General features: G+C 32.4%; 1 protein-coding gene across 1 annotated transcript in view; it reads right to left on the reverse strand.

The window, feature by feature from the left end:
* The window catches only part of LOC102810321 (unconventional myosin-X-like), an 86830-nt gene that overhangs the window by 71562 nt on the left and 1129 nt on the right, over positions 1 to 14139 (reverse strand). The window lies entirely within an intron of this gene.

Here is a 14139-nt window from a genome sequence, read left to right on the forward strand (position 1 = left end):
GGTCTAGAAGTGCTAAAGGCACATTCTTAGAGAAATGACAGTTTATTTTAGTCTTCATTTTTTATGCATATTAGAACGGACATATTTCAGAAATTTCAAGAGTCACTGTTTTTCATTATCACCACTTCTACACATTCAAATGTGATTTAGAGATTACAAAAACAGGCTGTAGTAGAACAGGTATAATCTGTCTACTAGGGCATGGACAGTCAATGTAAACCACTCAACCAATGATGAAAATAACAACTATTATGAACACAACTGTTCTCTTGTTTCAGTAGTTCTCAGCATTACCTAGGTACTTAACAGGTGTGCCGGAACATCTAGAATGCAACAGAGAAGCATTCAGGTTGTTGATATTGAAGCAATTCATGTGTAATCAGTTGTAACAGCTCTTTTCACGGCAACAAGATGTCACAATGATGTTAAAAAAACCCAACAAGTTGGTGATGTGTACTGTGAAGTAAAATGTTCAGTTGACCAATCAAAGGTGATGAACCTATTAATGTTTTTCATCAGGAGGGAGAGAGTGGGCTGATTGGTGGGAAATTTTTTTTTCTTGGCATGTCAAATTCCTCACCCAAGGAACCTGAAAACATGTCAATAACCCAAGAGATAAACTAATGGTGTTGTCGCAATCCCTGACATCGAGTTTTCCCATATACTTGCATGTAACACTGCCCAAATCCCCACTATGGAACTCCATTTTCCCCTGTTGCCTCATAGTGCACCTCAAAAACATTTTATTTTTTGCATCATTTCATATGTTAAATTGAGAATAATAAACTGACAATTTTTTATTTAAATTTTAATTTGACAAAATACGGATTCTAAATATGACTTCCCTAATGTCTTTTATGGTTAAAACTGATTTATCATACATCGAACTGCAGCAATGTTTAAGAGTGAGAAAAATAATTCTACCAACACGTGAAAATACAGAATAACAACTGCAAAGATCACATCTCACTAACAAATCAGGACTACCTAAGCTAGCTATTATTTTCTATGAGACTAAATGTTGCTATGATCTGTACAGTATACCAGAAACGTTTGAATGCCTACTCTGTTTTTGTGAAACATGTAATGAAACAGCAGGATGCTATTATACTATAATGCTAATCCTGTTTGGCAGTTTTTTAGTTTTAGAATTATCCCTTTTTTTCCCCAACACACTGCCTCTCATTAAAAACAGCATGCTTCTTCAAATGAATTGCAATTTACACAATTTCATCTTGGCCGACAGTTTTTTTTTTTTTTACTAAAAAGCAAACTTGTAAGATGGTGGAATAAAATACTCTTTTGCAAAATGAACATGTTCCATCAAATAGCAGTTGTGTTCCCTGAAGCTACTGTTAAATCTTAGTCATGCTTAGTGAACATGTTTATCCCTTGGCAAATCGGTCAATTTAAAATCTAAATGAACAGCCCAGGGGCACAAAATGAATCATTTTTTCTTGAAAGCCCAGGTGGTGAAAATTTAGAAGAGCATTGGGTAATTTTGTATTGCAGGTACATTTTGTTTGTATGTGTAACAAAAAAGTGTTCAATGTGTATAGGTCGGCAATAGTTTTGAAGCCAAACTGTTAAAACGTATCTGAAACCAATGAAATTTACTTTCTTTTCGTACATTTCTTGTCCAGTTGTGATACTAATCTTATAAATTGGTTGCTCTAGTAAGTGAAAAAAAAATTGTTGCAATGAAAATGCCACTGGAGTCCTAAAGACATTGGTGGAGAGAAACTTTCGTCATGTTTAGTCTTTACTGGTAACATTAAATTTTCTAGCAACAAAAAATTAAGAGCTTTACAATATTTTTTCTGTGGGGGGACAATTCATTTGGTCTAACTAAATACAACATAGTCGCTGTTCAAACTAGTAATCCTTGTTTGCTCACAAAACAAAACTGTGGATGTTGGCTGTATAATACTACATGTACTAAGATGTACGGGTTATGTGAACAAACAAGTTTATTGAAAACAATTCAGAAATCACTATGGTCAAATCAATGAGACAGATTAAAGACAAAGACATGGCTGACGAGCTGATACCTGTACTTTGCACTCTTTTATTAAACATGTTAAGTGTTTTATTGTCTGTGGGTCAAAAATGTGAAACTGACTGGAAAACCAGAATTCAATAAAATCAGTCTCTGACAATACTACGGCACGCGTCTGTATTCATGAGTTAGGAACAGATGTTATTGATACAAATAAGATGTACAACTGGGTAGTCCCGTGGGCAACATAAATATTACAGCCTCGCAACAAGAAAATCAGAAACAAGGATTTCAGACAGCTACAACATTTTCGGAAAGTCAAAAATAAGGCATATAGTACTGGAAAAGGAGATTGGAAGGATAGAAGTATATTTTAGACCCAGAAAAAAAATTTCCAAATAGATTATTCTAAAATGGTTATTTTAATTTTTCATGAGAAAACCAATGCACACATTTTTAATGGAAGTGTGTGATTACCAGAAATTGAATACCTGTTTTGAGCTTTATTTTTAAATATCCTTTAATATTTCTTAAGAGTAAAAAAAACAAAAAAAATAGTCAAATAAAATCAATCCAGGTCCATCCTCAATACACTTTCATTTCATTAAAACAGCGCCCTCAATGGATAAAGCACTCATCTTTTGTTTTTATCAAAACTATGGACCGGTAATCAAAAATTGCATAGAAATATCAAACTTTATTCCAGGATACTATACGTCTGTTACAACTTTAAAACTTAAAATCAAATGTTATAGGGAAGTTGACATGAAAATAAATTGTCAGAGAATTTATAAAAACTGTCACAAATCCCACTATGGTCCTGGCTCCTCCACAAAAAAAACTAATTTTAGGAAAATGCACAGAGATATGCAAAATGTTGCACTAACTAGCAAATCAAAATGTTCAAATGGTTAAGGACTGCAGTTACTAAGAGTCGCTATTCAGCGTTCTTTGACAAACGATTCAGCCACAAACAAGCTTCGCATGTCATAATACTTGTGGGATAGACCAATACACATAACCATACCAAGAATCTTATGCTAACTAAAGAATATATTCAGTTAGAATGGCTGCACAGTCTCCAGACGCTTGACTTAGACACAATACTGTGTCAGTTATAAGGAAAACATGCAGTGCTGTTTTCTGACAATGAACAATGCTTGTTCTACTTGTGACAATTACATTATTCCTAAAACGACAAAGAATCAAGTGAGACAATATAATACAAGACTGTTTTCCTTGATCAATATTGACAGGCAGTTCAGAAAGGTCTCAGCTGATAATGGAATGAAAATAAATAGACAAAGTTCCTGTTTTTTGTTCACTATTAAATATAACAATACCCTCTATGTCTTTCGGTCAAGCCAAACGATAACCCCTGGACTCTGTGTTTCCTCTACCTAAATTGTCATGGGACCAGGTATAAGTGAATGTCCCTGATTCAAAAGTAATGTGATTGTCTATTCATAATGTTGTTTGATCCCAACAAACAACAAGTATACACAAACAATAAAGTCAATGATCAAGTGACAGGTCAGGCATTGACATTTGAAATATTTATATAGGACTAGATTCAGATTCAGAAGTTAACTCCCTTTTGATTTCACAAACTGGTATCTTACAAGCAGGTAACATTATAAAAATACATTTTATTATTAGAAGATACTTAAAAATATAAGATAAAAAAAAATACTGGTTGCTGCTTTTTTTTTAAATTTGTTTTCCCCCCAATGATCTTTTACTCTTTGGTTTATTGCTAGAATGCAATGATATTTTAATCACAGATGGGAAGAATGACATCCAAGATAATTTTTAGAATATATTTCCTTTATACAACTAAAGTGCTATTCTACTATGCAGAAGAAAGTAAATAAAAAAAATAAATAATAATTTTAGACTAATTTGCATAAAAAAAAACTTTTTGATTTTCCCCAAATTATGGACACTGGTTTAATGGATGCACAGAATTTATATTATATAGCCTAAGTTTTGAAAAGAAATGTTATGAGAAAACATTATGGTTGGTTAATTTTACTGCATCTACATTCCAAGTCATTAACCCATTGTAAAGATGCTACAGGGGTCAAAATTACGGTCTGTCCACCTGTTCTAGACAACAGGAAGATGTTAGCTGGGACAGTTGACTGAAACAATTTCCAGTCTGTTTTTTGAGATTAATAAAGTCCAAAAAACATTAACTCACTTGCTAAATGGTGAGTTTAAGCAGAAATTGATTTAAAATATCCCCTTGTAATTGAAATTATTACTGGCTAAAAAGATTGAATAATACATTTTTGTATTTCAATTTTTGTGAAAAAATTACATCTTACACAATATCATTCACAATCAAGAATTTTGTTTGCAGTTTTAACAAGATAAATGTTTAAGATTTATACATTTTTTTTCAAATCCAGAAAAAGCCAGCAAATCAGCGAATTTCAACCTTTCAATTGTGTATTGCTTTTTTAGTCAATTTGGTGGAAAATTGGGGAAAAATTGCTAGGTAAACTTTATGTGAAATCACCAAATAAACTGTGCAGATGCAGACCTGAGTGATGGAACAATGATTTATTAAAATAATATATATAGTGTAGATACAAGAGTCTATTATTTCAAAACAAGAGTGATCAATACAAAGTATATGTAGAGCAGATAGATACGGTGATAGAGGAATTAAGACAACTACATGACTATTGTAAATCTACAGCACTGTTTCGTAAGGTACAAGTACCTCACTCATCAGTAGTAAACCATAAAGCTCAGACCATGTAACACATGGAATGCAAAATTTATTAATTTATGACCAAACTGTGTTCAGTATGTATGCCAAGTATATATAGTATGCCAAGTATATATATTTCTTTCCAGAAGAAAGAATTTGTACACTATGTGATCTAGGGGCTGTTGGCAGTGAAACTCATGCATTCATGGACTGTGAAAATATTGAAATTAAGAATAGTCATTTAGAATTTTTTTTAAATATGGTTTCGGTTTATGATGAAAAAATTCAAGAATTATCCAAGGATAACTTACTTAAAAAATTATTTACCTCAAAAGATAGTTTCATTGTTAACAGTCTCGGAAAATTTGTTCATCAAATTATAATGTCTAACAATATCTAAATTTTACTTTCGTTTCTTATTACATGTACTACTAATATTTTATATTTCTTTGCTTACTTATTGTTTTATTTGTTATTGATGTTTGTTAGTTGTTGTTGTATGTTTATTGACCATTGATAATGTAATTCAATGCATTATTTCGCGCCAAATAAAATATACTATACTATACTATTAGGTCTCTGACCATACTTCCATTAGTTTGATTGGCACCCACATATATCAATAGTCTCTTTATCCTATCCTAAACTGTGTTTGATCCATTGTCTGTAAACACACAAAAAGTTGAAATTCACATCACAGATCTCAGCGCACTTGAAAACTAAATGTTTGGCATACCACTGTCGATTCTATGTACATCTTTGTATGGTTAGGTCACACCCATTCCACCATGTCATTTTCAAACAAACAGTCTTTCGAGTAAAACCATCACTCAGGCTACAGTTTTGTCTATACTATTTTAAAATAAACTTCTTTGAGATTTTCAAGGTTAGTCCTTCAGAGTTGGCTACCATAGTTGGCTACCATTAACCTTTTCACTAGTTTTTATCACAAATTCACAAAATAGTCCTGTTTATAGTCTGCACTTTCCTTCAGAAGATTGGGACAAAGATTTCAAAATAAAAACTGAAAATTTACTCAAATTTTGTTTGATGGCTCCAAAATCATGGTTCATTCCAGAAATATTGAAGAATATAAAAGAAAAAAGTAGACAAATTTGGGCAAGAAAATCTGGTGGTAAAAAAGTTAAAACTTAATTATCAGCAGATCTCAATAACTTTTGCCATATATTATTTGATGCTGTTTGCTCATAAAATCCTGATAAAAAAGTATGGACATGAACATTTTTTTAACCATGAATAATTTAAGCAAAATACAACAAAATTTTGGTGATGGAGTTGACGTTACGGGTAATTAAAAGCAGTTGAAGTGCTTTTTGTGGTACACATTTAATTTAAAGCTAGAATTGTTTGTTATATTGACCAAACAGTAAATATGTACAGAAACAAAAACAAACACTAATATATGTATACAAGCAAGGTCAAGGGGGGACATGCGAACTACTCAAATGCTTTAAGGTAGAGATGCAGTTTATTTGTGAATTTCAATCAAAAATAGTTTTTTTTTCGTTTTTTATATAGATTTTTATCTAAAGAACATTCTGTGAAAATTTGACCAATGTATTCTTATTGGAACACCATTAAAATTGCTGTTTATTTTCTGGTTAAAAATAAAAAAAACACTCACACGTGGCAATGTTTATGTCCAATTGTCTAATTTGCATGAGCAATCAAATAACAGGACCTTTGATTGACAATATGCAAATCCAGATTGTACGGGTTCATTCAATTCACGCGCATGTGCAATTATTCTCAAATCAGTTCTCGATCGCTCGCAAACCAAACATTATATTTTCTCAGCGTTTTTTCCTAATGTTTATCATTACATTATGCGTGGTGTGAAAAGAAAGAGAGGTAGAAAGAAGAATCAGATGATTTTTATGTTGGAAGAGGCAAAAGCTACACTGAAGGCATCAGCCTGCCGAACGAAAAACAAAATCGATGTGAGCGTCCAAACGTGACTTTCCCTGAAGGCGTGAATCTGAGTTTCTGATTGACTGAGAGATATTATTTTTTAAATAATTGTTCTCAAAAAATAAACTGAGCATGTGAAGAATAATTTAACATTGTTTACAGTGATAACAGCTCATTGTCGAAACGAAGCTTACCCATTTACGCTAGTCACAATAAACATCATACTCTTGAATAGGCGTCAATGACTACGGTAAAACTTCGACTCTATTTTAGGCATCAGGAATGATTGAAATGTCCAAAAATGATGCCAAAATACACCTTAAAAGTTCCATTTTATTTTTTTCTAAATCCCATCCCGAATTTACGACAGAATCTGATCCCTCAAATAAGGGACACGTGAGCTTTGATTCTAACCGGATATATTGCACTGGGTCGGGGAGATACAAACTTTCGTGTATCTTTTGTCCAATGGGTACCTGTACTTCGATCATTCGCAAGTTTTGCTAGGTGGTGCGAGACAGCTTTGTTTGCAACCAGGCGAACTCTGTTTAATTCAATGATGCAAACAACTGACAATGCTAAAATAAATTGCAGAGGTACGCTGAAATTAATTGAAAACAAGCAAATAATTTCAATGAAAAATAAATCACAGATAGAGGTAACTTGATACATTAACAACTCTTTTGACGCGTTGACAGCTTCTCCGCGTCTGATGTTTTGTTTTCCTTGTCATAATACTTACTGAGTTTTTTAGCCTGCAACTCGGCCACGACCTTTTCTTTTTCCGTGAAAAATGGGGAAGTTTACGCCAATTTGACGTTTTTTTTTTAAACTAACCAAGCACACTGTTTTTCATTTGCAGATTTCTATTCAGAAAAATTCGACCGCTCGAAAATGCACCTCAATTTTGCACTCATAAAACATGTCAGATTTCCAACACTAATTATTTAAAAACCGGTCGAAATTTTAAAACTTTTACGTTAGGAGCTGGAGCTCTCTTCTTGCAGGCCACCGTCGCCGGTAGTACAACAGCATGTTTTGTACGTACGTACGTACCGTGCGCTGATTGTCTGCGACTGTCTTAGAAAATCCCTGAATAAGGCGTTACCAAAATCAGAAAAAATAAAAAATTGCCTCCTCAAAAAACAGAATTCAAATATTTTTTTAAACAAATATGTTGCAGTGGGAAAAATGGGATTGGAAACGCTGAACAAAACTTCTGTGCCTCGCGTTTTGATTCTAGGATTACGCGATTTTTCATTATTGTGCGTTCGCTTCCTGGAGTTGGTTCTCAATACTACATAAAAATCATCGAGGATAAATAATTTAATATCCCACTTTGTACTCTTCACGGCAAACCATAGGCTCTGAAATACTCGTAGATTTTTTATTGAAAATACATTGAAGAGAAGCCATGATGTTTTGATCGTGATAAAAGGTCACCTTCCTAGGACCGCCTCCTGTTTAATAATTCATGAGATGACGTCATATTTACTGGCCATTGCCACGTGTTTTTACCGACCCCATCAAAACATTGGTATGAATGACGTGTTTCTGATTTATATATTCAAGAGCAGTTGTTCTGGTCCAACGATTTTACATCAAATGTCTCTGTCTATACGTTAACTTTCAATTTCAATAGTCTAGAAAGTATGACAAAGTATGACAAAGCAGTAATTCCCGGTTTAACGTGCAAATATGTAAATTAGCCTTTTTCTCGTCTTCTATTTTTGGTGCATTCTTGGGTTTTAAATTAAAATAGCTGATAGACGCTTTGGCAATTTGCCTCGAAATTTTCACACATTATTCAAAATGCGTCCGGACAGTTTATTACGGCGAGTGGAACAAAAATAACAAGTCTGCAATTAACATGGATATATAAATTATGCAAAAATGGAAAAGAGTGAACTTTGAGGTCATGCTGTGCGACTTTGAAAGCCGTTAGAGAGATGAGTGGACGCATTTGAATTAGTAGTATACCAAGGTATTCAGTGATGTAATTTTACCCACAAACGGACTTGAAGTTTTTAAGCTATTTTTTTTTAAACCACTTTTGCCCAAAAAAGCATATTTTTGACCCAAAATCAAAAACGCATTCTGGATATTTAAAATAAAGACAAGTTTTACAAAGTTTGTATAATAAGCTTTCAGAAAATATATAACATGTTGGATATATAATACTATTTTCATTGTCTAATTACTCAATTAAAAAGCAAGCCAAATAAACTGCATCTCTACCTTAAATAATAATCTTTGTAAGATTTGTATGATTTAATTACGTGTTCTAGTAGTTAGTGTAACCATTTTAATTCCTTCTGAAGAATTTTAAGTGTTTCAATAAAACTATAAACAAATATATAAAAGGAATTCCCTTCAAGACCAATTTAGCAGAATCTTAAATATTAGAGGCCATTTTTGATTTTAACCTGCTATTCGTTTTACCTTCAGTACATATTACACCTGTTCAATGTCTACAAATTTTATGAACTAGTTGACAAAATCTGAAAAATATACTCTGAGGTGTTGAACAATTTTTAACATTCCCCTTGTGTCACAATGCTCAAACCTATACAAAAATGTTTATTTAACAATATTTTAACTATAATTAACGAATCAAATCAAAACAGATTATATAGATTGTATGTCCATTTACATATAGCTTTCCGGTATCGGCAATTCAAAAGGATTGGATGCGGTAAATTTCAAACGATATTCATTCAATCACTGTAATTTCACACTGGTGACCACACCACAGCAACCTTGCAACAGAGCCACATTGAGTCAGCTGACAAAAGGGCAAAAGTCCTTCCAACAGTCACAATGCAATGCTGCTCATAGAATACAGAATTCCATAGTGAAATGAAGATATAATAGCGGAAGCTGAAGACCCAAGGGATTAAATTAGCATTCAGAAAAGGAATGTTGATAGAGCAGTGTGACTTTAAATTAATGGTTTCATTATAATGAGGTTTGCTTCTTTGATTTATCGCCATGACAACCTGAATCTGGGAATTCGCTAGCTCTACTGTCTCATATTTGAGACAGATATTCTGACTAGCAGTTTTTTTTTTTTAGAGAATACTGCTAACTTTTAATGTTGTTGCAATCTTGAACTTACAATTCAGATTGGTCTACCGGTATATTTAAGCAATAATGAACCCCAAACTGTCGTATTGAATGGGGATTGGAGATCTATGGCAAGATAATATGTTATCGTATCAAGACCCTTATTCAAATCCAATATGACACAGTGGTAGATTCGTTATTGTTTTTTAAATCACCATCATCAAAATTAAATATATTTAGTTAAATTTGGGGGCTTTTTGTTGAAATGAATTTACTTTCAAATGGTGGTTTACAATATCATGTGATAATGTGATGCTATAAAAACCTAATTATGTTAGTGGTGATTTATAATATTCATCATTGCCACGTTTAGTGTGATATATCACTACTGAACCAGATATCGTACAGTAAACAAAATTCACGTTAAACATCATTTCTCAGAGAAAAATAAATGATGTGACGATACTGTTATTGTGGCCATCAATAATATCAGACTGGGTAACTATCATTTGAATGGCTCAAGGAACGTACTATCTTGTAATAATCAACTGAATGTTTATTTTGAACAGATATCGATTCTGTATGGAACCTTTGAAAGGCAAAGTCAACTTTTGACAACATTTACAAATTTTAAGCTCGTACATTTAAAAAAATATATATATAGAAAAAAACACATAAAAAGCAGGCAAACTATCCCACCAAAAATTTTACCAGAAAAAGTTATGGTGCTCAATTAACATAGAATTGAAAAAAAATTCAGAAAATGTGGAAATTGCACAGGAAATATGAAAATACTAAACAATATTCAAGAGGCATCTTTTCCATGTCTTTATTATATTGAAAAAACATTTATTTCACTTCCTTGTGATAGAATATCTCCAAAGATGAAAAAGGACTTGTTTAACTGCACAAGGTGCTACATATACGTTACCTAGATACCAATATATATTAAATTCAACATTAGATATCTGTCGTGCATGATATATTATTTAATCCAATTGCTGTGCTTTATTCATATCTGATCCTAAGCCTACGTTTCACAGATTAAGAGTTTTATTTGATTTTTTTTTGTAGGGGCAGTGCTAGGTTATCAAGGTTACGCTTATGGTAGAATGTTACTTATGAGTTTTTTGTTTTTGTTTCAAAATCTGTCTACAAATATTTATTTTATTACTCAGCTAATTGTGAACATTTATGTTTCACTGTCAATTTGTTTTCGAGAAAAATGGTAAAATAATATGCATAAAAACGCTATTTCAGCAGCGATTTCCATAGACAACAATGAAAACACATTTCCACATTAAAATCCACTAATTTTTTTTAATACTTAATACAGACATCAAAAAGTAGCTTGTACGGTACCTTTTAAATTTTGAGATATATTCGTCCCATGGGAAACAATGATAAAATGCTCTAAAACAGATAATGCATGCTATTTTTATTGATGGATTTTCTCTGAACTTACAGTGACCCTATATTTTATTTTGTTCCTGCTCGTAACATGATATTTCAAATGCGAAAGCGACTTTGAGTGCCATTGTCAACTTCTGACACAATCTACAACATGAATTTGTATAGTCTGCTCCTCTGCACATGAAACGTTGATAAAAAAAATGACATACCTTTTGATGAAAAACTAAATGCAATATCTGTATTGGCCCAGACTTTTTTTATTCCTTGTTTCTCGAGTTTTTATAAAGCAAATATTTTGAGGAGGGCGGTAATTAATAAAATTAATTCTTTTTTTTCCATTAGATTTGTGTGATTCTCAAAGAATTGTAAGTGAGATCATTGATTGGAGAGAAGAAATGAAATAAAATGTTATTCCATGTATAATCTTGTTTCTCATCTGCGCGAGATTTCAGTACTTTGATCATGATACTCCCACGAAAATGCAACTTGGATTTGTTATGCGGCGGGCGAAAAAAAAAATGAAGATAAAAATAATTTTTTTTTAGTATTTGTTCGCACTCACAATTCGGCGGACGCGAGAAATTACGCTGAAATACAATTTTATTTTTATTTTATTTTCGGCTCCTGTTCATTCGGCGGGTTCGCGAAACAAGGGGTAATAAAAGTCTGGCCTTGCCCAAAATAAAATTTATTGAAAATTTTGCAAAATGTAGAAATATTTGCACTCAATTTTTAAAAATTGGGCACTCAAACGTTAAAAACAAATTAACCATCAAAGGCTGATACAATCAATGTATCATACGTAACCTGAAGTGTTTTAGCACGCGATGAACAAAGTTATCTTCCCTATGCAGCTGATGCGACAAGATCTGACACAGAATATTGAATGGTACACTGATACCTGATTAGACCTCATCGTTATTAATGATCACATCAGGTCTTAACTGAGAGAATACAAATATTGTATTTTATGGAGTAGTTAATACAACACTAGTGGAAACACATGTAAGCCAAAACTGCTTTCTGTTTTTATGAATTAATATAATGTTACATTACATTGACATGATCAGTTTTACATATAAATGCTTCGTTTTTTTTTATGTGACTGAAACATGTATTCTTCATGTAAAATGTTATTGCTTGTAGTAAATAATGTGTGCACACAATGTGACATAATACAGGACAGATCAAAACAAAAAGACATATCACATAATTTAGATGTTACATTCTAAACACGTACAAAACTTGTTTTCAACGTACGTTCTACTAGAAGTTGGTCCCAGAGCACCCAGAGATTCAATATGGTATAGAGCTACAAAAAATTATTTGAAAATTGAACATTGCTGCCCAGTTAGAAATATCGTACACAAGCTGGATCATCACAAAGAATGTGCAAAGTGCTCATGTTAAAGTACAAAATTAGCATACAAGTTGTGCACAGTGATTTATTTGTCGTAGCATATCAGCAATAGATTCTCATTCAGTGCTCAAACGTTTCACAAGCTGAAATATTTACATGATAAATATATCATCCCATAATATTTTCTCTTAGTTTGACTTGTGTTAACCGACAAAGTAGCACATCAGTCCCCACCTCTCGATGCAACAAAACATCCGTCATAAATCACTCATGTCTGCTGAATTGTTAATGGAAAATAGAGTGGGATTATATATAAATATATATTCACACAATATGACGGAGGTAACAGTATTAAATAACATAATAAATGATTGTTTAATATAGATCATATATTTCATTCATTCATTCATTCATTCATTCATTCATTCATTCATTCATTCATTCATTCATCAACTGCAATGCCAATTAGATACAGACAGGTGGAAAACATGTAAACCAAATTGTCCCCATTAAAAGCACACCTCCAATAAATGTGCATAAACAAAAATGCGTTTATTCTTTACTAGATGACTAAAATATGACTTATTTTGATCATAGACACACCTTCGTCTTTTATGTACTAATATGCAAGCAATGTTACAGAGCAAAATACAGTACTTGTCAGGTTAACAAAAAGAGACTGAATCAGCTACATACAGCAATCACCCAGTTGCTGCAAGAAGGATATTCCGTTTTACTGATGAAAAAACCGTTGAACTGGGCACCAACTAAATAATGATATTGTGATGTGTTGCTGCTGTACAATATCAAACAATCACTCAATCGGCCCTGACCCTGTATAACATTGCGACTACAAAATTGTGAACGAAATCTAGTCAGACTGTAAAGCAATCAAACCCAGCACTTCAAATATCTGTGTCAATATTTGCGTAAAATTGAAGCAAGCAGTTCGCACAATGTGCGTCCAATCTGATATTGACTCCTCGTTATACTATGTTGACAACGTTAGACACGCATACCCGCCACAGATACACCTTCAGGGCACAGTTTTATAAATTTATAGTAACTGTTGGTGTTACCATCATAATGTGAAGTTAAAAAGAAGTTAATCTTAACTACTTTTTTTGACAATTACTTCATGAGCAATTAACGGGACCAGATGCATTTTATTTCTTTTTCTAAAGAAACTTGTCATTGAACAAGGTGAAAAATACAAAGCTGTTTTTTTTAAGCTAAAGTTATATTTAGATTTATAGTAAATGACCAGACAAGCTGTGCTAAGCCATGACCTGATTTGTTGTGATGGCTTTTTTTTAATTATTATAGAATTGAATGAAATTCAAGGTCTGTCTTTCAATTTAACATGCTTTGAATTTGGTATATTATTAGTTACTATTATTATTTTTTCAGCTTTTTTTTTTCTAGTATGTGCCCATTTTTTCTATATTAATTGACATTGCTTTAATACAAAACAATATGATTGACAGTACATGTATTACTGATTATAGTCAGTCAGTTACTGTGCAAAAAAACCTGCCCAGTATATCCTTGTGATTTATAAAGTATGCTCAAAATTGGTGAATCAATATGTATTGTTACAATTTTTATTTTACAGAAATATTGAGTTTCCTCAGTGTTTCTACGATT

This window comes from Saccoglossus kowalevskii, chromosome 8, assembly GCF_978046115.1.
Source record: "Saccoglossus kowalevskii chromosome 8, keSacKowa6.1, whole genome shotgun sequence".
NCBI classification, from domain to species: Eukaryota; Metazoa; Hemichordata; class Enteropneusta; family Harrimaniidae; genus Saccoglossus; species Saccoglossus kowalevskii.